General features: G+C 40.0%; 1 long non-coding RNA gene across 3 annotated transcripts in view; it reads right to left on the bottom strand.

Annotated features, from left to right (window-relative positions):
• Positions 1-18,661: 18,661 nt before the first annotated feature.
• LOC116243754 (uncharacterized) overlaps positions 18,662-27,647 on the bottom strand; it is a 35,403-nt gene continuing 26,417 nt past the window's right edge. Inside the window, exons 2-5 of one of the 3 annotated variants that reach the window (XR_016470750.1) lie at positions 23,644-23,757; positions 22,698-22,907; positions 22,277-22,607; positions 18,662-19,312 (exon numbers count right to left, since the gene is read on the bottom strand). This is a non-coding gene — a long non-coding RNA (uncharacterized LOC116243754). Of the gene's footprint in view, positions 19,313-19,702; positions 20,027-22,276; positions 22,608-22,697; positions 22,908-23,643; positions 23,758-27,647 lie in introns of those variants that run through there. The other 2 variants (XR_016470749.1, XR_004170048.2) reach the window with 2 other exon arrangements.

Genomic DNA, 27,647 nt, shown 5'->3' with positions numbered 1-27,647 from the left:
AAAACTTGGACAGCTGCATTAAGCAAGCAGTGGGGAAGCAATCTCATAACGATTATCATGCAGAAGTGCACTGCAGAAGAATTCCCAGAATTTCATCCAAACTGTTATTTGCTCTATTATAAACCTTCTATAAAACCCAATATAAAAATTCCTGAAGGAAGAGAGAGCATTTCTAAATATTTGCAAATACCCTCCAATGATTAAAGAAGCGCACAAAGGATGAGATGTTACCAAATGACAGCAGGCTAGGAGATACGGTCTTCCTATTTATTTTATTGCATGGTGGAGTATCAGGGTGTTGTAACCATTTTCCTTCCAGCTGGAAGCCCAAGGCAAGGCAGCCCAGCCTGTAATAACACAGCCCAGGTCACAGACCTGATGATCATAATGGGCCTTTTCAACCCGCGCCATTCTACGACATGATTCGGTGATAGGATACGACCTCTTGATTCTTGCAGGTTCCTGCATGATGTGACACCACGCACAACACTGGATCTTCAGGGCTTGGCCCTGTGTATGTCTCATCCACGCTGTGTGGCTCTGGGACTTCAGCCGGCCACAGACACTGGGTAAAAATATCACAAGTCTTGTTGCTTCAGAGAATTACTGCATGCGAAACCAATGAAACTCAGTACCACTCATTGTGCTTGGGATTCTGTGCAAAGACTTTTGTGAACTTCATTTAAATTTGCTTATCCATGGTTGCAGGGAAGCAGAAGACAGGACTGGCTAAAGAGCCTGATGTTCTCACCTCACCAGTACCACCGTACAGCCCCTGCATTGCCACAGCCGCAGCATGTCTCTATAGGGAACCCCTCACCTGTTGTCTCTCACCTTTTATATGGACTTTGTCTTTCAGACAGAAAATAGCTTTGCACAGCAACTTTCATAACACTTCAAGGGGACTCAGGAAGCTTTCTGCAGTGATATATGAATTTGCTCCCCTTGGTGCTGCCATAAGGGAGGTCAGCAAGGAAATATCCCATACAACCGATTGGATTAGAACATCCACAACTCTAATTATCATTTATTTAACCTTGGGAAAAAATCCCACTGTAAAGCAGAATAATAAAAAAAAAAAGCCTTGAAAATAAAATCTGTCATCCCATGGAGCAGCCCTTTGCGGATTTCACAGCTAAGGCAGATTCCCAGGAAGCAGGGGTTTGGGATCCTTCCAAACGAAAAGATTCAGCCAAAAAATTGAATTCTCTCTTCTGTGAGTAACTAATTAGACTTTGACAAGTCTTATAGCCATTAACATCCCTCCACAGGCCTCCTCAGGACACGTTTGCACATGGAATGTGATTCTGGAGAGCCCTGCAGCCTCTGGGAAGAAAGGGTTGGGCTCTGCAAGGCAGCAGTGCCTGGTCAGCCCATGGGCCATACTATCTGGCAGAGCTGCTTGGTATGGTACAACGCTGCGCTGACCTTTCCCCATGGCCAAAGGCAGCATGTGGGATAGCTCAATGGTTTTTGCACCTTGCTCCTTTCACTTTTTGCTCTCTGCTCTGGCTAAACTGGACCCATCTAGTCACAGCCACAGATTAGTCGGAAGCAAACAGGTACACAGAGGCACAAAAAAATCTCATTTCTACCAGCATAGTAAGACATGCTCTGTTTTATACAGAGAAGGCTACACCAACCAATGCATTCCCACACCTCTCAGCCTAGGAGATCAAAGAGACCCTCCTCTGGGTCAGGCCACAAAGGTGATATCCTGCAGTCCTCCTCCATGCTGGCAGGGACACGGGAAATGGGCAAAGCCTGGTTCAAAGACCATAGAGAAAATGCGGAGTGTCACCATCAAGGTAATAACCAGCCCATATTATGCAAGCAGTACACTAATTTACCCACAGGTTACAAGTGTCTACTGCTGTTTCATTAAATAGTAATTCCTGTAAATTTGAGAGTACAACTGTAATCAACCCTAAGGGCACAATGTTTCTATTGTCACTGTTGCTAAACCCCCCACACTTACTCTGCATTGCACGAGGTGTAGTTAATTTTCTCTCACCTGCAACCTGCCTTACAGACAGAGAAGAGCAGCTGAGGGCTGCATGCATGCTCTGCCACGTGCTGCTCTGCTCCCACCCGCACACCTCCAGGCAGGACGGACCCACAGGGCTTCAAGCAGGGGCACGCCTTGAGGGAAAGCATGTTTTGCAAACATTAACATCCCTGGAAAGGGTTACCAGGAGCAGAAGGCACCCATTAGGTCCAAGCAATTCAACCGCAGCTTTTAAAACGGCCAAGTTCTACACCCTGTACAAGCAGATGCAACTTTCTTCATTTCAGCAACAACAAAAATTGCACCACAGTAATACAGAAATACTGGGCAGATTAGTCCAAACCAGAACTCAGTACGTTCTTGAAAGTAGTAGGATTTACCTATTCGGTGCTTTATTTTTAAGTTAATTAGAAATTCCTTTAAAAACTGTAATTTTCACTCCTGGATGTCTAAGTACCACCTGTCTTCTGCACATTTATTTTTAAGACAGTAAATGCTGCAGACTGTAACTGTCCGTATTGTTTGTAACGCGCAGCACTGAGTCAATTGTCAAGACTAACCAAATAAATGAACAAACAATAATGACCTTAGTGATACTAGCTCATATCTACGCAGAACTATTATTTCAAATGATGTTTGATGTTTGCTCCTATACCACTATGGATTTATACACATTATAACATGCAATAAAAACTAATGTCAAAGAATAAAGGGAAATACAGTAGAGATGATACATTTTTCCACCCGAGTAAAATGTCTGCAGACTTGCTACTGGTAAAGTGGAAGCTGTGCAAAGTAATACAATAAATGAAAATGAAATGGGGAAATCTCTTTCATTTGTGCCTTCTCTCTATCAATGAAGTTTTCTTGCTGTTTGGGGATATATTAGCCACGAGGGAAAACCGATCTTTTGTTTGAAATAGAAATGAAGGAAAATTTGCCATTAACACAAAATGACAACAGTTTTAATCTCCAAAATATATTGAAAATACAAACAAATATTTTGCATGATTTATAAGAAATACGTATCTGGCAGGAGAAGGTATAAAACAGATGAATACTACACGAGGCGCTGCTTTACTGTGGAAACACAGTGCCGGATTCCTGTGCATGCTTTCTCCATCTAGACTGCCTGCTTTCTGTGGAGTTGTAGCTACCGAGTATTTTAAATTCCTCACACTGCATCAGGGTTATGGTACTATGTTACAAAGTTATTCAGAAACCTGATTGGCCATGTTCCTGCAATACATTTTCCTAACCCCAAGATAAAGATCCATGCATCTCTTTACCCTTTAAACAAAAAAGCTATTGTAATAGCATGTAGTGTGATGCATGGCATGAATACCAAAACATGTACATGCACTGCTAAACTGTTTAAGTATGGAAGAAGTAGTGTCTAATAGCATCAGGAAATTGAAATTTAAAAATTTTTCTCACTCACTTATTTGATGAGAACTGGGCTGCTGACAGGTGAAGCAGAAAGTCATTTTTCAAGTTAAATGCCAAGTGGTTATATAGCATAATATTCAGTCAAAATTAACCACCTCACTGCTGCATTGACATACAGCATATTTAATGGCAACAGTTTCTGCAAAGAAAACTATAGACCTTGGGGAGTTCTAAGAAAATGGAAAGAAATTCTTGTGAGTACTTCAGTTACTGGCTTGAAACAAAGCACGATGGTGTGCCCTAACTCATGGCAGATAGAACAAAACATAACAATTCCTCAAAATTATAAATACAGGTTTTTGGAATATTTAACTTGCAGATTCCATTTTTAAGTTATCAGATTTGCTAAACTAATGTGCAAACCATGCTGGATCCAGAGTGCATTTCAGACGCAGACAAAGGGCTTTTTGGTGCATTTCCAAAAGTTCTTCCCCGTATCTCAGGCACAGACTCAGGGCCCTGCTTCTGCAAAATGCCATGCCTGAGATTTTGGGACTCATTGCTATCTCTAAGGACTTCACAAAACTCAGCTTCAAGAATACAGTAAATCTCTCTCTGGTTAGATCTTTGCTTCAATCTGGTGGATTTAATCTAGGCTTAATCTTTACAGCACAAGCCAGCAAAATATATTTTCTTTTCCAAATGCCTTCCAAAGTTATGGGGTATTATTTTCTTTAATGATAGTAACTATTCCTAAAATGCAAAAACTTCTTACTAGGATAGGCTACAGGGAATTGCGTTTCTTTTCATTGTGCCCCAAAAACCCAACCCATACAAGGAAAGCTTTATTGTCCAAGTAATCAGAGTATATAAAAAGTGATCCAGAGATGAAGGGAGCATACTCTTTCAAACGGAGAACTCTAAATAGAATATTAAAATGAGAATAAGTTCTTAACTGTAACAGCAAAACAGAGGGAATGACAGGCAGTGGTACACTAAAAAATGCATTTACTTTTGCTAGCCTTTCCTCATAAAAATTTACACTACAGGTGGTAAAATTAGAAAAGAGCAGTACAGAAAAGAAACCAAGAAAATGAACTTCAGTGACTTATCAGTCTTTTCAAGAACACTTAGGCTAGATTTGGAAGAATTTTTCTCCCCAGTGCCACAAAAGGGCAGGCACAGACCTGGCTACTGCCGCTCTGAACCATGGCCATGGGCAAGATCCCCATGCAGGAATCAATAGGAAACATCATAGGATGGGATGGAAACAGCACATGGGTTTGGGGCATTGCTTCTCTCCTGACAAAAGGATTGAGAAACTCACAGCAGGAGGCTGCTGGGACGCTGAGGAAGCAATGGGAATTTCTTGAGGATAATAGAGCAGGAAAAATCAGCAATCTAACCCAAAGACTTCAAGTTATCTGCAGCAAAGGCAGAGAAACTCTTAAGGCCAAAGATCTGCCTGTCCCTTCTCATCAGTAAAGTCAGGCTTCATAGAAGAGTATATTGTGAAGGGAGATTATTAAAGAGAAAAGCAGAGATGGCTTTTTGTTTACATCAAAATTCTTTCTTCTGCCTTGACAGGATCAAGCAAATAATTCCTCAGAAAGTCACAGAGCTATTCAACAGGTGAACAGCTGCCAAGACAATTTCAAAACTCTACATTATGGTCCATCATGTAACTCATGTTTGCTCAGTAAATATTATTCTCCTGGGACATCTCATGCAGAGAAACAGATGCCAGTTGATGACCCAACCTTTTCCTGGTCTTTCACTCTTGTTTATGTAAAAGAAATACAGGTAGGTATTTATAAATACTTATTACTCAAATCTCACCTAAGTGATGTTTCCTTATGTTCCAGTCCTGTTCTGCGCAATATATCTGAGGTTTTGCTGGTAGAACTCCTGGGAGGGGTGGTAAGAAGAAAAATTGTATTTAACATGTATGAAACCATCTCAAGGATTTATTGGTTATGGGAAGAGTAAAAACCATAGATTTGTATAATTTTTACTAGAAAAAGATGTATTGAGCTGGCAGCAGCAGTGAGATGAAGGGAAATCATGAAATTCTTCATAGTATTATATGAAAATTGTCAAAGAGTTGGGATGCCCTAATCATCCATGAGCCAGCTGAAAATAAAGTGTATTTATACTGGAATTTTTCAGCATCTTTGGACAGTAGCTTAGCTTTGTTATGTGCTGTAATGTTTCACAAAATACTGTTTATTTTATCTTGTCATATTATATAGCAATAAAAGAATTGTAAATGTATCATATTTATCAGCATGTCTGCACGTCTGGGTTATCACAGGAGACATAGGCTGTTTTTCCTTGAAGGAACTGAAATGTCTGGTGGTTACTTTAGATGAAAACAGGAGCAACAAAAAGCACTACAGAGATATTCCTCCTGGTCGTTGAATGTGAAGCTTCTCACCAATTATATGTTATACACAGTTATTAGAATATGGTTTAAGGGGTTTTATGACAAAAAGAGAACACATCTGAAATGCGCACCATTATTAGCAATACCCAGTAATGTTGTATTGCATGCTGGAATTTATGCAATAAAAATGTTAAACAGCCAGTGATTGGATTTGTTTACAGGATCTAAAGAGGAAAATTGGGATGAACCCATGAGTAACTTGCCTTGGAGGAGTCTGCTCTAACTGGATACGGATGGATTAGGGCTGGAAGAAGAGACTGATTCAAAGTGACTGTAAAACATTATTCACTTATATTATTACTTGGAGTATACTGACTATCATGAGTAGGTTTCTTCATGGTCAATCAATATCACCCTAGTATTAAAATATTTTTAATGTGAATCATGGAACCTGCTCTTGCAGAAAAAAAGGAAAGAAAAGGAAAGAAAGCACATAAAAAATATCCTGTGGCAATCTCTCTCTGCAGAGCAGGAGTGGAGTCAAGAACCACCAGGCACACAGCGTAGGATCCATCCAAATGGGGCCAGTGCTGCACAGAAGGGCTTCCCAGCCCCATACTACTGGGTCCTAGGGGCAGCAAGGAGGCATTTGTAGGTGCACTGCACATGGTAGAAGTATTGCCCTCAGGAGGACAGACTGTAGACCCCTCCAGCTCCAGTTCTGAGCCCTGCCTATTCTCGTTCCCCTGCATCTTATCCACAATAGATACACAACTGTGGTCCCAAAATTATTAAACTTCAACTGTATATTAATGATCTTGCTGTACACACATTATTTCCACTGCTGTATTGTAGGTAAGAACTCTCAGGATTTTTGTATCATTGTTATTTCAGTTAAGCAGCTCAAAGTTATTTTGCTGGAATTTGCATTAAATTCTGTAGCATGAATGCCGATGTGAGTGGATATGTGGACGCACGAGCATACAAAGCATTCCTGAAGAATATTTAGGCACTTTTTAAAATCAGTTCTCTCTTAAAATAAAATAACTCCAGAGATTAAATAAGATGGGGAAAGATTCTAAAGTGACAAAATCTGAAAACGCTATCAGAGAGTTATGTGATGGCAATGTCTTGCTTCAGAGGCAACACAGCTACCCACACTTTTCCTCCTAGAAAGGAGGGATCAAACTTTTGGATGCAAGGCAACATTTAGTAGCATGTTCTGAAAAACGTATCCATTCAGCAATGCTTAATGTTTTAATTTACTTTCGATGTACTTTGACACAATGAAATCTGTATTTTAAGATTTGATAAAAAACTGGAACGAACAGAAATTTTTGTTGTAACTGTAGAAAATGGCAAGAAGCATTAGCGCTATCACTAGGTGAATGGCACATCTCAAAATAAATTCGGAAAAATCATTTCATTATTTCAGTATAGATATGTGATTTGTGCTACCTGGCTTTGGACGTGAAGGTTGATATTAATTCCTGACCATTTATTTAGTCTTTGAAATGCTCTTGTCTGGTTATTTCCCTGTGCTAATTATATCATTATCTATAAATAATTTAAATCGATACAAGACTAATAGTACATAAAAAGTTGTACTACCGGGCCTTCAATACCACATTTTTTCTCCTGTCATTAAAGTCTATAGATATGAAAGTAGTAAGCTACTCTCAAGATTTTGTAAATGTAAATGCCGAAGTTGAATTTACTATCGTAGCTGTGTCCCTCATGCTGTCATACATCACAGATGTACAAGACCATCAATATATATGATTATTACTCCTATTTTAGTGGGTTGCTTTAAAGATACAGAGGACCTTTATATATCAATCACTTCTTCAAAAATCAGACTTTCTGTGCTGTAGGTCTTGCGCTGACCTTTCAAAAGAGTGACTATTACCCATAAGGAACTTGATCAAGAAAACTCCATACCAGTGCTATTTTTTCTTCTTTTTCAAACTTTAACTTAAAAAAGCAACTCACCAGCAAAAATCTACTGATTAGCTTCTCTCCTCCTCCCTCTACCATGAAAATATACTGATTAGCTCCACCACACATCCTACTCCAAATAATGCTGCTGTCAGCTTTGATATAAGACTTCAACTTCATTAACATGCAAGGTGTGCTCTTACATTTTTTTTTAACTGTAATATCTGGATGGCTTCATAGAGATATGAAACATTAAAAAGAAATGAAAAAAAAAATAAATCCAAAACAACTTACCACGAAACTGGGCAATATTAAGGGGCTTTCTGCTCCCTGGGAAGTACTTCCATGTTGTTCCTGGTTTATACTCAAATGAAAAGAACGGGTCAGGGATAACACAAAGTAATTTAAAAGACTTACACTGCAATACATAGTATTGCCCACAGCTACACCTTGCAATCACCCAGTTCATATTTTAGGTCCTGACATAAGAGTTCATAGTATTTTACAATTCTATGTTCCATGTCAGTGGCTGACTGTGGAGTTGAATATCAGTCCTATTTAAATCTGCAAGAAAATAGCTGCAGGTGACATAACCTTTCATGTAGTACCACTGTGTACATATACAAATAATTGAGGCTCTTGACCCTGTCTATGCACATACAACTGTAAGTACAAACTTGACATTTTGATACTGCTTGTAGCCTTTCCCGTTGTTATTTTCTGTTTCAATAATCCATTGCAGGTAGAAAAATGAAAGAAGGAAGCATGAATGATTAATGCTGTCAAGGTAAAATAATGTATTTAGAAAAATCTATAAATCTGTTATTTGTGGCATTTTAAAACTAAACACGACACTTAGGTGCCATTCATCCTATTTTACAGCAGACAAATGTAAACGTTTTGCAGCAACAATGGCAGCATAACCCTTTGAACACTGAGTTTGGCACCAGAAGTCAAAGGGATCGGCTGTAAACTTCCATGTACAAATGAATATTAAACATATATGAATATTCATACAGTGTTATTAATATTTGATATATATGCATGATGCAAAGAGAATGTGAATAAACCATCCTTCTTACACAGCCTTCCTGCCTTTCTCTTCCTGGCTGTGTCCACACGTGCACTATGCCCTTATGTCTGTTATTTTTTCAGCCTGCCTCTGTAAGAAGAAGGATGCTTGCATCTGACTATATATTTAGTGCTCATACCTTCCTGCCAAACAGGGGACGCTGCCACTTCAGGCCAATCGTGTTCCAGCAGACATAAATATTTTGCTGTGTATTTAGTAGTTGCCATTAAAATTTCAGCCACTGATGGCAGAGCTGAAAGCGTGATGACTGATCCTGGATAGTTACAATTTTTAGTTTTCCTCAGGGAATTTTAATATAAATACATATATTTTTAATTGCGATGGAAGGACAGGTGCCTCGCTTTGCCTTCCTTCCCACGAGCAGCCTGCAGCCCAGCAAGGCAGCCCAACGCCTGCTCCCCTGGTCCCAAAGCCCAGCCATGTGCCACCTCTCCTGGGGCTGGAGCTGGCATGGACCCACACGCAGGGCTGGTTCCCTGTGGATGTCCCGAGCACATGATCAGCTATCAGTGTCATGTGTTGGAACCAGATCTTTGCAGAACAGAATACATGTTAGCGTTACATCAGCGCCCCAATCAGCACTTCTGTTGTTTTCTTTCACCTCCAAAATAACAGTCAGGCAATCAAGGCAAATGTTAATGCATAAACAAGATTTCTCTTTTAAAGCAGTAAGGGGCTGTTCAGGCTAACAAGATGTTTTCTCACTCTAAAGACAAGAGTGTACAACAAAGCTGCAGCTATCTGCTAAAACGTCTTGGAGATGTTACATTTGTTAGGTGCTCTAGCAAGTAATTTGAAATTAAAGTTAATTAAATTAATGTGATATTAGCCCAATTGTTTCACTTGATAAATCTGTAAAACTCAAACTGCGCAGCTCAAGTTTCAGGAGATAAGTGAATTAGCAACACATGTAAATGATCATAGCTGTTCACAGATTCAAAAAATAATTAAAGCAGATCTCTAGCTCGCAGCAAGTTTCACCTGAAGTCTCAGCAACCAAAGCGCTTTCAAATGCAGCCTGTCGCTGGATATCCATGCTGCCTGCAAAGTGCAGCTTCACAGTTTGAAGACAGAAGTAACTACTTTGCAGTATGTCCTGTCTCATCTTCCATCCGTTATTTTCCATCTCCACTGTGCTCCTTTGCAATCAAAAAGTCTTCTCAATTTCATTTCCCAAATTACTATAGCCTACCTATGCAGACTGCACTTATTAGATGCTGCTCTCTGGGATAAGTAGCTTTGCTGCTGTTTATCCAGCCAAATGTCTGAAGAAATGACCATTACCAGAGCACTGTTTTCACGCAAAAGTTACACTCCTACCTAAGTCATGCCAGGTAAGCACTGACTGGAAGCATTAGTCTTTGAACAGCAAATTATTTTCTTCTGCAGGAAAAAATAAAAATAAAAAAAATAAAAAGAGGAAACTAATATAAAAATACAAAGTAATTACCTATTGTTGATAGAAGAAGTTAGTTTTCTTACATAAGTAAGCTTATACCATGAGCTTTCTAATTTTTTCCCTCAGAAAAAAAAAAGCCTTGCAGTTGCTAGTGATTCTCATTGTCTTCAGTTGGAAGAGCTGCACAGCCCAGCACAGGTTGCTCTCCGTACTGAGAGAAAGCTTCCCTTAGCAAGCTCAATGCTGTATAACTTCCCAGACCAGCAAGCAAAACCTTCCAAAACAGCTGTCACATATAGGGATAAAAGCAACACAGGCAAAGTGTTTTAAGTTTGCAGTGGTAGTCAGTTGGAATGTACCTGAACTGCAGAAACTTCCCTAAAGATGCTCACATCATGCAGCCAATGGGGTTTAATAATTTAAAATTAACTAAACTCTTTTAGTATAAAATGTAATGGCTCTGTCAGAACCGAAGTGCAGAATGCTAATTTAGGATTTTAAATAATAATTCTGAATAAATGGAAATGTCATTAAAAGGAAGGGTTTTTTTTTTTTATTTAAGTGCATAAAGGGACACCTTGAATTAATATAAGCCATTAAAGACACTCCTAGAGTGAGCAAAGACTTACAAATGTCAAAACCTTGAGTTAGGTAGAAAGAACTTAGCTCACAATTGAAATATTCTGGGTCATAAACATGAGCACATTCATATTGAAAATACTGTAAAATTCATGTGTGTATTTTGCAAATCATGGAGGTCACAGGGAAGAATCCGTATTTCTACAGGCAATGTTTTCGGAAGCTCAGCCCCCTTCTGGAAATTCATCCATGTGCATATCACTAATCCCCATCACTGCCAGCCACCCTCTATCTCTTCTCCACACTCATGCTTTTGGATTTGTGTGGTCAATCTCACACGTAAGTCACCCCCATCCTCACCAGCACCTGTGACCACAGGCACCGGAAGGATTTTTGGCCAAAATTGTATCTTGTCATCAGGAAGGAAATGCAAACCCTACGCGCTCAGTGGGCTGGGGAGTCCCTATGCAGCACTGCTGGCAGCACCACACACTCATCTCTAATTTGTGCCAGTGCACCCAGCATACCTGACAAGCAGACTGCTGCACACACTGCTCCAGCCATTGCCCTTCCCACAGGTTTCCTTGCAGGTCATCACAATCTTTGTTATCGCAGTGCACGGATCTGGGAATGCCAAACCTACAGTATCATACACAAGCATTTTTAATCATCTTAGCATATGTCAATGTACACGCAGTTTCAGACTACAGATTGCTTTCCCCTCAGCAAACATCTATGAAAACCCTTTATTTCTGGCATCGGCTAACGAGCATCTTCACATTATGTAGTGATAGAAAATGCAAAGGCATTTGAAGCAAGAGCTTGGAGGACATGAAGAGGGCCTCCTTCTGTCACACCAAAGTTTTCCTATTAAAACTGAAAGGAATGGCTTCTTTATCAAATGGGAGATAAGTACTCAACTTGTGCCACGTCCAAAGGATTCACTTCTGAACCCTGTCCATTCCAAAGAGGGAATGATATTCAGTATTTATATACAACAGTGCATATTAAGTGCAAGTTCAAGCCCACGGTACTGCACAGCATGCATGGATTCTGCTGGACTGAAAGACAGCAGGAAACAAATGCACCCATCTGGCCGCATAAATCAATCACTGAAATCTGAAGATACACCCACAGAAGGGAAGAAATGATTAATAGATCTGTGATGTGTAAATTTTTATTTAACTCTAAAATCACACTAGAAACTGCTATTTTAGAGAACACCGTGTCAAGGACATGAGGATTTTGCAATAGAGAGTCTTTTAAATCTGTCAGAAGAGGCAGGTTGGTTGAAGGCACGTGGTGAATGTGGAGGAACCAGCTGGAAGGTGGCTGCCACCACGTATCACTGCCACCTGTGCCCTTTGGGTGTGTGCTGGGGATACTGGGGCACGAAACCCTCACCTGCAGACCACGTAGCATTCTGCTTTAGCAGCTCCTTGGCACTGCTCTCCATCAGTTTTTCTCCAAGTCCAGCCATACCACTGCTGCTGGACCATGCACATGGTGCAGCAAGTGGGGCAAGTCCAATGGACATTTTCCTGCCAACAACATGCTGATACCTTTACAAGCATCTCTGTCAACCGCTTGGGGAGAAACACGACCATGTACCAGAACACTGATGCAGCTGAATCCTTTGATATTTAACAAGTTTTGTCATGTCACAAAAATAGTAATTTTCTCCCTGAAGTTTCAGGCCCAGAAACAGCCTTCTTAATCACAAAAGCCCATCTTACTGCAGGAAAGCCTGGCAAACACTGTCCTTTTAAATTGGCTGACATAAAGCTCACCCCTATCTCTATCAACATTGCAATAAATAAATGATTACAGTCAAAGTACAGCCACTGTCATTATTAGCAGGCTGCGAGACAAAGCCGAATCTGAGGAACGCTGAGGAATGAAGAACTTCTCATCTCTATTTCAAGTCAGTCTAATCCCACTCAAGAACACTTTACATACTCACCAGCACAACGATTCCAGCCTAGGGCTCCTATCACTGTGGCATCCTATTTCCAATCACCACAACGTTTTATTTATTTATTTATTTGTCTTCCTTCGTTCACTGACTTCTGCAAACCTTTGGGAGGAGAAATGAAAACTACGATAGCAGCTTTTAAATTGACTCTTGTATTAAGAATGTTATGTTTTTTATATCTGCTCCGAAAGGGTAATATGAAACTTATGAAATATTTACCAAGTGTGATGCATAAACAACAAATCACCTCTTTTCCATTAAATATTTTTTGCGAAATATATTTTTAATAAAATACTGCAGCTTGCAATTTAATTACAATGAGTAATTAAAACTTAGAGGATAATCATTTTTGGCAAAAAGTCAGTTTTTGTTAAAATTTTAAGATAGAAAAAAGATGCATATTACGACCATAATACTGTTAGTAATTAAGATAAATGCATCAATTATTAAAGATGCAAACATGTCAAGCAAGCATAACTAATTATTTGAGCATGTTAACAGTTGTTTAATGTTAACAAGCAGTGAATTATTAAAGACCCCATGTGTCACATTTTGGACTGCATAAAATATAATGTTCTAGAAGGGTTTATGATTTTCAGGTTTTGCTTAGATCTTTCCAGTCAGATAAGCAATAAATTTAAGATAACTTGCATTTAAACTGTATTTCTAAAATAATTAGCTGCAATTGTGTAATGAAATGTTGTATTTCTCTCTTTATGAAGACTTCCAAATTCCATTAAAATGACCAAAATATATCAATAGGTGTTCTAAGTAGTAAATACACGATTTTTGCAAGCGTGCAGTTTCTTCATTAAAAAGAGATACAGCATTTGGGAAGTTTAAACTGTCAGAGTAGCAAGTAAACTGAGATGAAAGGGAACATTTTATGTGAGCTAATGCTCATGTTGATACCTAGCTTGGTGTCTTGTTGTTTGCATGTCGGCCTTCCCAAGGAGCACAGGTTCTTGCATGCCATAACCCAGTGTCCATCGAGGTCCTGGTGCCAGGCGCTGTGAGGTCCATCGTGGTGTCTCTGACCTTTCATTGTAGTCTCTGAAACTCAATATTTATTTATTTTTTTGTTTGTTTGTTTCAGACAAGGATAAAATTAGGTCTATTTCATGTGAGATGGCTTCTTTGATCTGGATGTTCCTTCAGCAGACTGAAGAGTAAAATCTTTACACCCAAGCATTAATTGTTAAAATCTGAATGCTGGTGAATCTCTAAAGGATTTACTGAAGCTATGAACTTTTGAATTCCTTTACTTTTGCCTAGCAGAGTTAGCAGCAGACAGACAGCTGCTTGCCTACCCTACACCCAGAGTCCCACACTGCCCAGGGCGCTCAGCTTGCTCACGGCTTGCATGGCTGCTGCAGCCCTGCAGGCACAGGCCTCCTGCCCTCACACTCAAAGCAGTCTGTATTCACTCTCACGCTGTTGGTAACAGCAGTTGTTAATCCAGATTAACAGGAGCAGGGAGGAAGCGCACAAGGTTCAGGACAGGTGCTCCCCTCCACTCTGGGGATCCCTGGTTTGAATTGGTGCCGAGGTAGGAGAGCCCTGGAAGCAGCAAGGAAACATTTGTTTGATTGTTTTCGGCAACATATTAATATGAATGAACGTTTGCAAAGCTCTTTGACATCTTTAGATGAAAGACACTCTACGCAAATATTAGGCTGTTAATTGGGTGGCTGGAGGGTATGCAAACAGTGCAGGACAAGTGTAATGCTCATAGTTATTCACACCAAACCCCTCTGCCCTGGAAGTAGGCATAAGCTCCAACCACATTGCAGAAGGCAAGTCCAATCCACAAGCATCCTTAAACACAGGCGTCCTGCACCAACCCTGCCAGCAGCAGCCAGCAGGAGCCATCACAGCAACGAAGGCTGGCTGCACCACCAGCCCCAGTGCCTGCCAGGGGCCCACAGGAAGCCACGGCGCAGGGAGGGGAGCAAAGCCTTTCTGCCATCTTCTTTTTTCTAATGACAACCATCTGATACATCCCCTTCTCCCAAGAATATTCAAAAGGCTACTGCCCCAAAATACAATTGGAGTTCATAAATCCAAGCCATCATGAAAGCACAGAAGTCAAAGCAGAGAGACGAGTGGACAGATGCTGATACAAGTGTTACAGGATTTAGAAGAGCAGCACCTCGGGCCCAAGACAACAGTGGAATTTAGGTGCTGGAGGACAAGCACGTCTTTTGCGGATAATTTACTGCTTTCAAACACACACAAAGGAAGTTTGGGGACCCTACTGGTCTTCTTTTTAGTTTATCTTATTTAGTATTTTTCCCCCAATTTTTCTTCCTGTTTCTAGGTGACCTCCCTCCTGTGACAAGGTCTCCCCATTACGACAGTGAGCTCTGATGATAATGTAGGTAACATTCAGACTGAGACCAAGTGCAGCAGAAAGCTATATTTCACTCCTGACCTTCAGCTCCCCCTCTAGTGCAATGCACACATTATATTTCCCTTCACTCATAGCAGGACCAGTGAAACAGCACCAGATGAAATAAGTGACATTTCTTTAGCTAGGTAGCAGGGAAGAATAAAACAGTTCTGCCATTTCCACTGCGCACGCGATACTTGTCACACAACTTTGCCCAGCCACATTAGCAGCTGGGTTGGCTGCTTAGCAGAGCAGGAGAAGGACAAAGAGGAGGCAGATGCACTCACAGCACACCTGAGATGCTCTGGGGAAGCTCCCAACCCCACCCCACCAGGTTTTCATCCATCCCCACCCATCCCCGCCGAAATGACAAACCCAAAGTTCATGAGATGCTCCTATGGGTTCGCTCCTCTCCACCACCAAGAGCTGCACCGCACAGTAGCTCTGGCAGAGCTCCAGGCACATCCCTTTATGTGTCAGGCCTGAATCTCTTCATATGCTAGGGTAGAGCTGCATGTACAGTACTTTCTTTACTTCCAAGGCGTTTTTGCCATCTGTTTCTATTATGGGAGTTTATGGCACAGAATACCTCAGACAGTACAGTATCTGTTTCTTTTCTCTGCTGCAGTTATGGTTGCTGTACTGCTTTATGAACAGAATGATAAAACTTAGAGCCTTCTTAATTCTCTCCTTTCCACCCCCATTTTTTTCATAGCATGTTGCAGAAATTGAAGGATTTTTTTTTTTTTTTTTTTTTTTTACAGTTCATATTATTATGATGAGAAGTGATTTGAAAGAAAGTATGGAATTTATCAGGAAATGGAAATGTGACTACAAGGCAGCTTTTAAAAATCCTTTAATCATATCATGATTAAGAAGGTTTTTATATTGTTACTTCTACGTTCTGAAGTATATAGAATTTTGTTATAGTCTGAAATTTGCTTTTTACTTTTTTTTTTTTCTAAGAAAGAAGATCATTCTCAGTATATATAGTCCCTCATTCACATCCATTAAGTTCCTACACTGAAGCAGAGACCCCGCAAGGAAAATGGCTCTCTGGATTTTCATGAGTAATACTGCACAATTCTTTGCACCCCCAAATCAACACATTCACCTGAAACCAGCGCTGTGTCAATGCACTTCTGTCCCCAATCCCCCACCATGCAGTCTCTGAGAATCCCTCATTCTTGCAGAGAATCATTACTTTTCTGCTGTAAAGTGGTTTTTTTTTAATTTTTTTTTATTTTTATTTTATTTTTTTTTTTTTTGTGACAAGGAGAGCTATCATTTGTATGCAACAGCATTTTATTTTAACAGCACGTAGATGGTGGATGTTTGCAATCATCCTCATTGTCTCTAGCCCAAGAGGAGGCGGAGCTGTTGCACTCTTCTTAAAGAATGAATGAATGCAGACTTATGGGCAGATTAGATAGGTATGAATTTGGCAAAGAAATCAAATATAGACACAAAGAAATATCCTATTTGCCCATGGCTGGTTTGATCACATGGTGACCATCTGGAATTTAGATCAAGCCTCCAATAAAATGCAAGGGACCACACTTCTGCAGCAATGATAAATTAATATCTGAGCTGGAAGTACTACAAGAAAACAGTGATAAAGAAGACAAAAGCCACATCTCACATACTCCAATTGCACTCCATTTCCTGGTGTTTCTTCACTTCCCCTCCTCCCCCCACCCATTAATATAAACATTATATGAGAAGTATAGTGAGAGCAATAAAAAATAAATGGCAATTAGAGCCAAGATCCAGAGCTAAGACAGGAGGAAAAAAGGAACAGAAACATTGGTCCTGATGGCCTTTTCCTGTTCCAATTTTTTTTAATGTTCTTCTGACCTTGATTAGATCTGCAGCTTCTCATGTGAGGCTTTGAGATGAGTCCTATATTTAGATTTAAAAAAAAGCAGTACCACAAATGAACTGCAGAGCATGCAGGGATCCATACATATTTTGCCACATTTTCTGAATCACACTATTGCTACTTATTTGCCCTCTTGCTGGAAACTGATTTACCACATTAACTCTCCGAGGCAACCTGCAAAACCCCAACCTTGGACCCTCTGAGTTCCTTCAAGAGGGACTGCATCCATGGGCTAATTGCATTCTGGCACATCCCCATTTCCTGCAGCACCTGGTCAGAGCAGCAGCTGTGGTGGGAATCTCTTACATCAAGGCCAAAGCACAAAGCTGTCCCCAAAACACAGAATCTGGTGGCACTGGCAGAGGTGACAATCCCCTTCTTCCCATATGCCCAGTCCTCCATCACTGAAATGCCACACATGGCCAGTGTCCTCACTTGTGGGTAGCACCACACAGGCAAATGCCTCTTTAGTTAGACTACCATGTTGGTTCAGCTGGAAACCAGTTTAGGAGAGCGAACACATTCATTTTCAGCTCACTCTGCAGCTACATGAAGGTGGCACAAAGGATGCCCCAGGTTTAAGCAATCCCAACCTCCATCAGCTTAACAAAATGACCGCATCACACCCCAGTCCTCCCTCCTCCTATGAAGTGCATGGTTTCTACATGACTTACAGGTCCTTTCCTGTTCTCAGGCCAATAACTCACACCTCATGGCAAATTCCCACCTTCCAGTCAGAGATATTTCTGTGGCCTTAAGAACACGGGAGTCATCTCCTTCCTCTGCCTTCTTCCCGAGGTATGGAAAACCACTACATGCTCAGCACATGCATAGTGAAGGCCATTAGAAAGGCTGTGGGAACCCAAAATTCACTGCCACAGCTTCTGAGGGCTCAGTGCCATGGTTTGGACTGCCCCAAGAGCCCCGGCAGAGGCACCACATCTGCACAATGCATTCTAAAATCTCCATCATTACCATTCTTGCGATCTTTCACTTCTTGGTGAGAAAGGCAGAAGAGAAACAAAGTAATTACAATTGCCATTTCCAGAAATATGGATCAGAATACGATTCATTACTCCTTTTTGCAAATCCACTGACAAGCACGGGGCTGGCATCCCACCATCAGCCATGACTATGTCTGTTCAGAAGTACAGATGCCCCTTTGTAAGTCTTCTCCAAGTGAAAATGAAAAGACCTTGTTTTTCATGGACAGGATGGATGCATGTCACTTTGACCCATGGAAGTAAACACTTGTGATGGATAACATAAAACAAATATAATCTATCATGGTAAAAGGTAAAAAAAAAAAAAAAAAAAATCAACAACAACATTTGAGAAAAAAAACAGGGTACTTTGTATTCCTCCTTAACAAATAAAGTGCTCAAACTATGCTTTAATTCAGAGGTAACATTCACCTTTCCTGTGATTTCCTTTCAGTTCTATCAGAGGACATTAAGAAACTCCTCTGTGGCCGTCAGCTCCTCCATGTTGTCAGAGAACAGATTTTAAGAACTAAACAAAAACTAAAGGTTAGAAAAATCCAACAACCTTTCAGTTTCATTTGTATTTTAGGCTTAAAGGAGTGAATTTTTTTTTTTTTTTTTTTTTTTGCTCGCTGCTTACAGATCAATACATTATTTCAGTAATAGAAATACTAATGTCCTTAAATCTATATTTTTTCTGCAAATCACCAAAAAGTCTCTCCCAGATTAGGCCTCCCAAACAACTGATTTAGTAATGTGTCACAGGAGCCTCAGTCCATCATTTTTCTCTTTTCCAGGGCTGAACGAAATGCTTACTGGGACTGTACTTTAAATTCCAGCCAATGGAAAGCAATGATTCACCATTTACCTGCCCCTGACACGTTTTTATGTAAACTGTTGCAAAGGGAAGGGATTCACATATGTTGTACAAACTCCACTGAAATATGAATAAAAGGCATCCAAGGTTCAAAGAGTTAAATTACCCGATGGTTTCCCTCGCTGTGCTCGCCCCCAGCCAGAGCCCCTCTTCCCTCTTCCCTCTCCAGGCTGTGCTTGATTTATGGTGTGATCCATCCCTGTTGGGAGTTGACAGTCACTTTCATTTTCTAGTATTTTTTTTCCTTTCACTGCCAAGGTCACAAGAGAGAGGGCCCTCCAAGTTTTCTGCATTCGTCCTCCTTCACCCTTCCACCGGCTTGGCCTCATGAATCATCCCGTCTTCACATTGAACTCCTGATGCTTCTCTTCCACCAAACTGCCCGACTTCCGCAATTTTTCTTCATTCTCACTAACAATTTGGTAATGAAATATTGATTTTTAGTTAGATTCAAATAGATGTTATTAAGTTTGCATTGATAAATCGTTCCCTTTCTCAGGCTGGAAGTACTTCAGTCAAATTCTAACTGCGCTTTCATACCTGGTGATGTATTAATTTGACATATTTGTCACCCAAGCTGCCTGGCTCAGAGTTAGAGGAGGGCGCCTGTCCTAATTGCTGCTATTTCACACAGAAGGTGTAATTCTCACTGATTTCTTCCAAGGGTTTTATCCCTAAAAGATCTATGTCATTATTTTCCATGTTTTGCTTTTGTTGTTTTTTTCTTAAAAAAAAAATAAAAAAAAAAATTAGGAAAATAAGAAAACCAACATTGTTTTCCAGAATGGAGGGACAGAAATATTAAAAAAAAGAAAGTACTGGACAATTCATCTAAAATGTTTTCTGTTAAATGTACTAGTTAAGATGTTTTAAATACCAGCAAATCAGCCAAGGATTCAAAGTAGTTTTAATACGTCTCAGTGAGAGCTGCTGAAGTATAAGATTTCCATACTATCGGCTAAAAAGTAACCACTCCCATAACTGGTTAAACGAAGTGACCACTGTCTGCTGCAATAACCCCTCAGTCAGAGTTGAAGGTGCTCCACAGAAACAGGAGGCAGCAGAATCCATGTCAGCATTGCATCATCTTTCACCTACGCAGGGGATAAGGTTCCTGAGAGTCCGCTGAGGGCAAAAATTGATAGAAACACAAATAAATTACATTGAAAAGAGACATGCACTTGTCCCCTCTGAAATACCCAGGCCTTGTTCTCTACTTCTGGGCTGCTTCAAAAATAGCTGCTTCCCGGCCCTCCACCCTCTGCAGCTGGCGGTGGACAGAGGTGCCCGATAGCATGGCTCCTTCTGCTGCTCAGGGCAGAGCTTGCAGAAATCCAGCTCAAGCCCAACTGACAGAAAGGGCAGCAATGGCACACACATTTTTGTTCCTGCTCTGTGTACATCTCAAGTAACAATTAGTTTTAAATTACCCACAGCTCAGTTAAAAGTTTCATCTGAGGTTTGCCGTTGCATCCACTGCAGGCTTGTGTTTCAATCAGACTGCAGCTTGAGCTGCCTTTTGCACACAGGTGCCTGCACCAGTGAAAATTCCCCCTTCCTGCAGTATTCCTGCAGCAGGGACCAAGACATGTCCTTTGTGCCACACGTACAAAATGAACTCCATGCTGATTGCGACTGGAAAAGCACAAGTGCGATTTCTTACCCACTGAAGTCAAAGCTAAGAAGTCAACCTCCAAACCAGGAAAAAAATCACCAGCAATATGCTACTACCTGTCCTCTCAGAGGAGTATCGAGCTCTGTTTGCTGACTGATTTCAAGAGACAGGCATTGATGAATAAAGCCCAATTGCTTCCTATGCTCCAGTGTCACACCTTTTTATTTACAAGATAATTTAGAATATAAGAGGAGGTTATTCTTGGAAACTAGCTTTCAAAATGTCAAATGCATTTAGTTGGTGCCAGCAGAAAGCTTAATTTTAAAAAGAAAAAAAATTATAAAAGGAAATGTTTTTCAACACAACAAAACTCTAATTCTGAGCAGTGGAAATATTTACTGTGCAAGAATTTAAGTTTAGGGTCGTGTTTTTCACATTTCCTATGCTACCTGAAGTGAGGCAAGCGCAACGTTTTACCGTCTGCGACGGCTGCTGACTCCACCCATAGCCATCACTGCATTTCTTAAAATAAAACAAACTGGAAAAAAAAGATATAGCAGCATAAAGCAGCCTTCATTACCTCCTCTCCACATAGATACAGTAATAAGACTGTTTAAATGATTCAGACAGCAGAAGGGATGCATAGATTCCTCTGCTTATGTAAGTTCATTCGTTCTTCTCACATTCCTCCTTTAACATACTTCCAGGATTATTTAGTGCAATAAGTAATTATCAATCCGCTTTGGAAAGCCATTACGCATTCACATACTCTTTGAAGCTGCTGTTACTTTTATGGTTTCTAATGCCAAAACAGCAATGTGAGGCAAGAGCCTCTCTAAGAGCAGGTTATAGTGAGTTCAGCATTCGGAATACAATTTGTAGGATGCATATGGGAATGAGTCATTTCTGAGCAACATAAAACTCTGAGTTATCAAACCTTTCTCTAGTCAATTATTTTTCTTTACTATGCTTACTAGTAATGACAACTGTTATGAGAAACACACTGCAGTGTTTTTCTACTCACTATTATTAATCTGGTGGAAAAAAATATATAGCTGGACCAATGCACCCCATTAAGAACACAAGAAAAAAGCATGACAATTTAGAAGGCAAAGCTAAAACTCGGACATTTTCTGCAGCCTATCTATCCTTCCATTGATGGGCAGGTATTACAGAACACAAAGTGAAATGATCCACCAGGTAGCCCCAGTGAATTAAAAAGCTGAGCAGAAGTGCGACTGACACCCTGCCAGAGCAGCCTACCAGCTCTATTGGATAAATACACACACTGGGAATTAAGACACATACATGTCCAAGCAGCATTGATGGTAGTGGCCTCTTGGACCATCAAGTACTAACAGTATATGCTAAATAAGCAAAAATGGTTAAAAAGAGAAGTCAGAGTTCCTAGTTTGGAAAGTTTGGACCACATTCAGAGCCCAACCTGAGTATCTGGCCACACCATCACTTCAAGGACAGCAGCAACAGGCTGGCCATGCCTGCTTTCCCTGCACACAGAGGCATAGTGCACAGATAACAATCCCCAGGTATAGGCACCTCAAAATCACGTTCATAGATTTGACAAGTCTATATGATAAAAGTACAATTCGCAGTTTGTCACTTGCTCCTAGCTATGCATTTGTAACATAGTACATGTGCAGGTGATGCTGTAATTCACCCTAGCAGCACAATTTACATGTCTAATGCTGAAGCACCAGTCCAGACATCTCAGATAATGCAGTAGGAATTGAAATACTTACAGTGAAAATTATTCCCTTGGGGTTGTTTTCTTGGTTTGGGCTTCTGGTAGACTGCAACCAAGATGGGAAGAAGATACTGCTGTTTGCAAGGCTCTGCCCCCTCCCCACAGAGCACACACGTGCCCAGGAAGGCTTCTAGGAGAAATTCCTCTGAATTCTGCTAGGACCAAGTGCCACATCGATAGCACCACTGGGTTTCTTGATGTCATGCCTCAGGGCTGGAGAACAGACTGAGCACACAGCATACAACGTGGTCTGCAGCAGACCTGTGGGGGGTCTCTGCAGACCAGGTTGAAAGGTCATCTCCTCAAGGTTTCTACAACTGGAAATACTGTTAAAACAGGCCGCAGGTCAGACTGTCTTCCACTCTATTCTTCATCTTAAAATAATTTGTTTCAGAAATTAATTAAAAATTGCTTACCGTAATTTGCTGGAGAAATATTGACTTAAGGATGCAGCTGGTGAATGAACCAGAGGTGAAGTAGATAATGAAGCTGATAGCAGCATTATCCTTTTCTCAGCAACAAGTAACAATGGCTGGGCTCTTTCTCAGTAAAAGGACATTCTTATTGCAAATTCCCACCTCTTGCATCTTCCTTCCCATAAACCTGGGCAATCATTGTGTCACTTCCTACACACACAGAAAAAAAGATTTTCTTCTCTTACTGCACTGCCTCCCTTTCTTCCCCAGGAAGCTTTTCTTCTTTTCTTCTTGCTTTTCCTCCATCTAGCCATGGTCCTCTACCCTAATAAGAAGCAACCATGTTGAAAATAACCCTTAAGGATTAGAACCATTTTTGAACCTTGAGCATTGACCAGACTTGGGGAAAACACATTAAAATTCCCTTTAACAAAGTTGGGCAAAAATCAAAGTCCCCACAGCCCCTGGCAGAATAGACAGTTAAGCTGTTTGGTAAAAAGTGTCATCTTTTGCAATGCTGTTTCCATTCAGTTTGCCCTGCGTGCCAGGGAAGCTCCAGATCATCAAGGTCCATCTTTTAATTTCACTCGGGGAATATATTCATATTCTCTGCTCCTTCTCCATAGTGTTCAGCAGAGAAAAAAATACAAGATTTGTTTTCCTTGGGATAACATTGGAGATCAAATCATTGACAACAGTTTCTCTATGTGAGATTGTGTTTTAGTACAGATTGTCTTTGCCAATAGAGAATGCAGAGTGACCCAGCAGGAACCTGGGTTCATTACATCACTGTCTTTCAGAAGCTCTGAACCGAGGATTTGGTAATAACAGAATTAGGCACAGAAGAATATCTTGCACATATAAACAAAATATGGCCTTGAGACTAAGGATTAAATCACCTAAAGAAGCAATTAACAGCTGCTCTGAATACAAAATCAAAACTTACCAAAAGGACTTGAGTACACTAAGATTTTCTTTCCTTCATTCAGCTTCTCTGCTATTCCTTGTTTCTGAAGACTTTTTTTGGTCTGGTGCATTTTCTTTATATTATTAGCTCCGCCTATAAAATATGGATCCAAATTCCATGATCATCATAAAAATCATAAAATTCTATGCCCACCATGAAAATATTACATATTAAATATGATTTCTTTTTGTTTGAAGTACATATTAAATCCAAGTATTGGAATGGAGATTTGCCTCCTTGACATCAAGAACCTTAAGACGCTGAATTACTTCTCAATTGCTATCATGTTAGGTTTCTTTCTTTACTTTAAAACATTATTTCAGAAGCTATTTATAGATTGAGGTTAATATTCATATTGCCATATGCTGTATGGTATTTGCTCATATACCCTCTTCATTTTTATTTTATATGACATATGGTGGCTGCATTATACACAGCACATTACATACATTCTCCTAATGTATTGCATATGTATATTGCATTTAATACAGTTATATATATATATATATATATACACACACACCACATTTTAAATTAAAACATTTTGGACTAACAGAGAAGGTAGATTCTCAAAACTGCATTCATTGAGGCTGGTACACATCCATAGCCAAAACACACTGCAGGGACAAAGAAATGCTGGACAACAGAGTAGGAGGAGGAACCTCACCAGTGGCTCCCACCAGAGGATCTCTCCACATTCTTAGATGGCTGCAGCATCCTTCGGTGGCTTAATCTGAGAGCTGTGTACATGGGAACCTTGAACTTTGCACTGGCCTCAAGCACCCCACTGGTATAACCTGAGGGACATGTTAATGAAGGGCAGAATTTTTCCCCTCTTGTGGACACCAGAAGTTTAAAATTGATTTTATTGCCTTCAGTTGATAGGCTCTTAATCTCACATTCCTAATGATTCCCACATGCAAGGCACTGTGACTAGATCTAAGCAAAATTATTCCACCAAAAGCTCTCTCTCCAATTTAAAAATATATGTGTATATATACTAAAAATATGAAAACAGGAAAACAGCTAGCAAATTCACTTCCACTTCACTGCACCATTTGCATTGGCAAAGCGTAGGCATACTAAAACTTAGAAATCTAATAATATTAGAATGTCTTAAACAGCAAATTTCAAACACTGTAGTTTTCCTTGATGTCTTCTTCCCTTCTATTTTGAAAGATAAAACAAAGAGAAATAAAAATCAACCATCAAGCAAAGGAAAGAAAAAAAAAATTATTTGACAGAACTATTTATCTACATTTAGTATTGCCAAGGAATGGAAACATCAGTTATTCACACAGCTCTAGTCATCATAGCACTCTATAAAGATCAGTGGTCACAGAGCACTCAAGAACTAATAATTAGTTTTTCTTCTTCTTAAACGGAAAAAGTTCTCATGTTAATCATCAAGTACATAATGCTTTCCATTAAAGATTCCAAGATTCAACACATCTACAGCTTCCTAATGCTGAGACACATGACTTACTGAGCACTTTTTTGCAGTTGCTTAACAGGACAGGGCTTCCACCAGCGCTGCCTACCCCAGGCTCTCTGCCACTTGGTGCTCATTTGCCAGGCAAAGACAGAGCTGGTGCTTGCAACAGAAGACTTTGGTCTGCATTTCTGAGAGGTTAATTATAGGATCACAAAGTCAGCAGGGAGAAAGGTGTGGGGGAAGCTTGGCTTGCACTGAATGCTTCTTTGGAACTTGGTCTGTCAGCATTTCAAGGGAAATGAAATTCACCGTTGCCAATGCTCCGTTCCCTAATGGGAACCTGCCACTACCCCTTCAACCCCACTACAGTCCACTAATTATTATTAATAAATAATATTAATATTTATAAATAACAATCAAGAGAACCTCACGCTGCTTTTTACAGACACGCATTACAAATACAAACACCAGCTTCAGAGAAACGAAAGCCTCCCACTTTGACAAGATCAGGGCAGCTGTTTTGGGATATGTTCACAGTTTCCCAATGATTCTGGTAGCAAAACCGAGCCTCGGGGATGCAATTCAGCACAACACAGCTCAGTAGCCTTGTATGCATCAACTGATAAAAGCTTTGAAAAAGTGGAAAAAAAAGAAAGTATTTATTCTACCAAAATTTGAATTTGTATTTGAAAGTTTTGTAAAAGTCTGTTGACCTCAGTGGACTATGTATTCCAGTCTGAGGACAAACCTGATTCTTTTCTATACAGACAATTGTAATGCTATGCAACCATAAAACACTTTCAATATCTCAAATGCATCCCCCAGAAATCCAATGACATATAATATAGCCATTTGATCCTCAAACGCATTTTGTTGTCTGATAGAAGCAGCAAAGCAATGATTTCTTCAAGAGTTCTAGGCTTTAAGTACTGTAGAACAAACAGGGAACAGAAAGAAAAGCCTGAGCAAGATGCAGAAGCCACAAAGAATTTTTAAAGGTAGAGGAAACAAGAATCCATCAAGGACAATAAACATGATTAGGAAAGAAAAGACTGTGCTTTTATACACGTATACCTGCACACACACACATATAGGCATGTGAACAGGTGGCCCATCTCATTTCCTTAGAGCTCCTCTTCTACCATCTACAGAACTGGAAACCTCTTTGGCTATCAATACAAGCAAAGAGCTGATAATATTTTTGCAGTCAAATTCTTCCTTTTTCCACCAGTTCCTGAAGCCATGAGACAAATTCACTTGCCAGAAACTGATTGAGTACAGGGGATTTTTCCAAGTCCCTTTTCTGACCCAGATTTGTGTCCTTGTGCTTTTTGAACAGATGGATAAGATGATCATTCTTTAAAGATCCTAACTTAAATGAAAACATGTTTAGTGGTTCAAGTGCAGGGAAACACAGAGAGACATCATACCACGACAAATTTGACACACACAACAACCTAAGAGAAAAGAGACAAAAAAAAAAAAAGAAAAAAAAAAAAAAAAGCAGGGGGGAGAAGAGAAAGTTTCCCATAGCAAATCAGTCATTTAACCCAGTGATGGGAAAAAAAAAAAAAAAATTAAGCAAGGGAGAAAACAGCACTGCCTCCCCCACTGCACACCTGCCCCATCCTAGCAGCCACTCCCATCTAAATCCCAGTTCCCAGCATTACCAAAACGAGCACAGAAACATGAAGATCCCTATTAAAAAAATCACAAAGCTCCATGGAAAAGGTAATGAGACACATTCTGCTAACTGCTTGCCCTCAATTCACAAATGAATATGGCCAGACTCAGACCCAGCTTAAGTATAATAAAAAATAAAATAAAATAAAACACACCAAGACAACAAAACCCAACTGAATTGTGATTTATAGTAAATCTCTGACATTTTTATGGTCCTCAAACCAATAATGCAAGAAGAAACAGCAGACAGTAAGCTCTTGGCACTGGTATTGACTTCAAGGTCAGTGGAGCACAGCAACCTATTGGTTACTGATAAAATGGCCTCTCCTCCACCCAGCTGCTTCTGGTTTTCAGCAGAGAACTTCTTGGAAACCTGCAGGTGTTTGTTATTTCGTGGTACTCAGCTCCCCTACCGCAGCTGATAGAATAATTACTTTGTTTAAACTTTTCAATCAACAGAATTTCTTCTTCCCTTGAGCCCGGAGTTGCCCTATTTAGTATCAAGACTAAAGAAAGCAGGTTAACAGCCTTTAGTTATTTGCATCTACACAGAAGCCTTTTATTCTTGAATCAAAAACAGTATTTCTGTTATTATTCTTTTAACTCATACATAAGGGTAACACGATTGTGTCTGTAAGTAAGTGCCACGTTGAATTTAATCATGCTATTTATTTGCTTTGAATTATCCTGTATTCATTTTTTTTTTCTGTACTCTTAGGCATCGATAAAGTGGTTCTTAGTATTACAGTAAATTAAATGCACTTTAAAAGATTATCTTTTACATTTGTCATAACAAGAATTTACATGATGTTTTTCTCTCTTTAAGTGGGTATAAAGAACTTGTATACAATTTCTAATTTATTGT

This window comes from Phasianus colchicus, chromosome 13 (assembly GCF_987193195.1).
Source record: "Phasianus colchicus chromosome 13, bPhaCol1.hap1.1, whole genome shotgun sequence".
NCBI classification, from domain to species: Eukaryota; Metazoa; Chordata; class Aves; order Galliformes; family Phasianidae; genus Phasianus; species Phasianus colchicus.
Note: the sequence above shows the minus strand (reverse complement) of the source record. Positions and strands in the feature narration are given on the sequence as shown.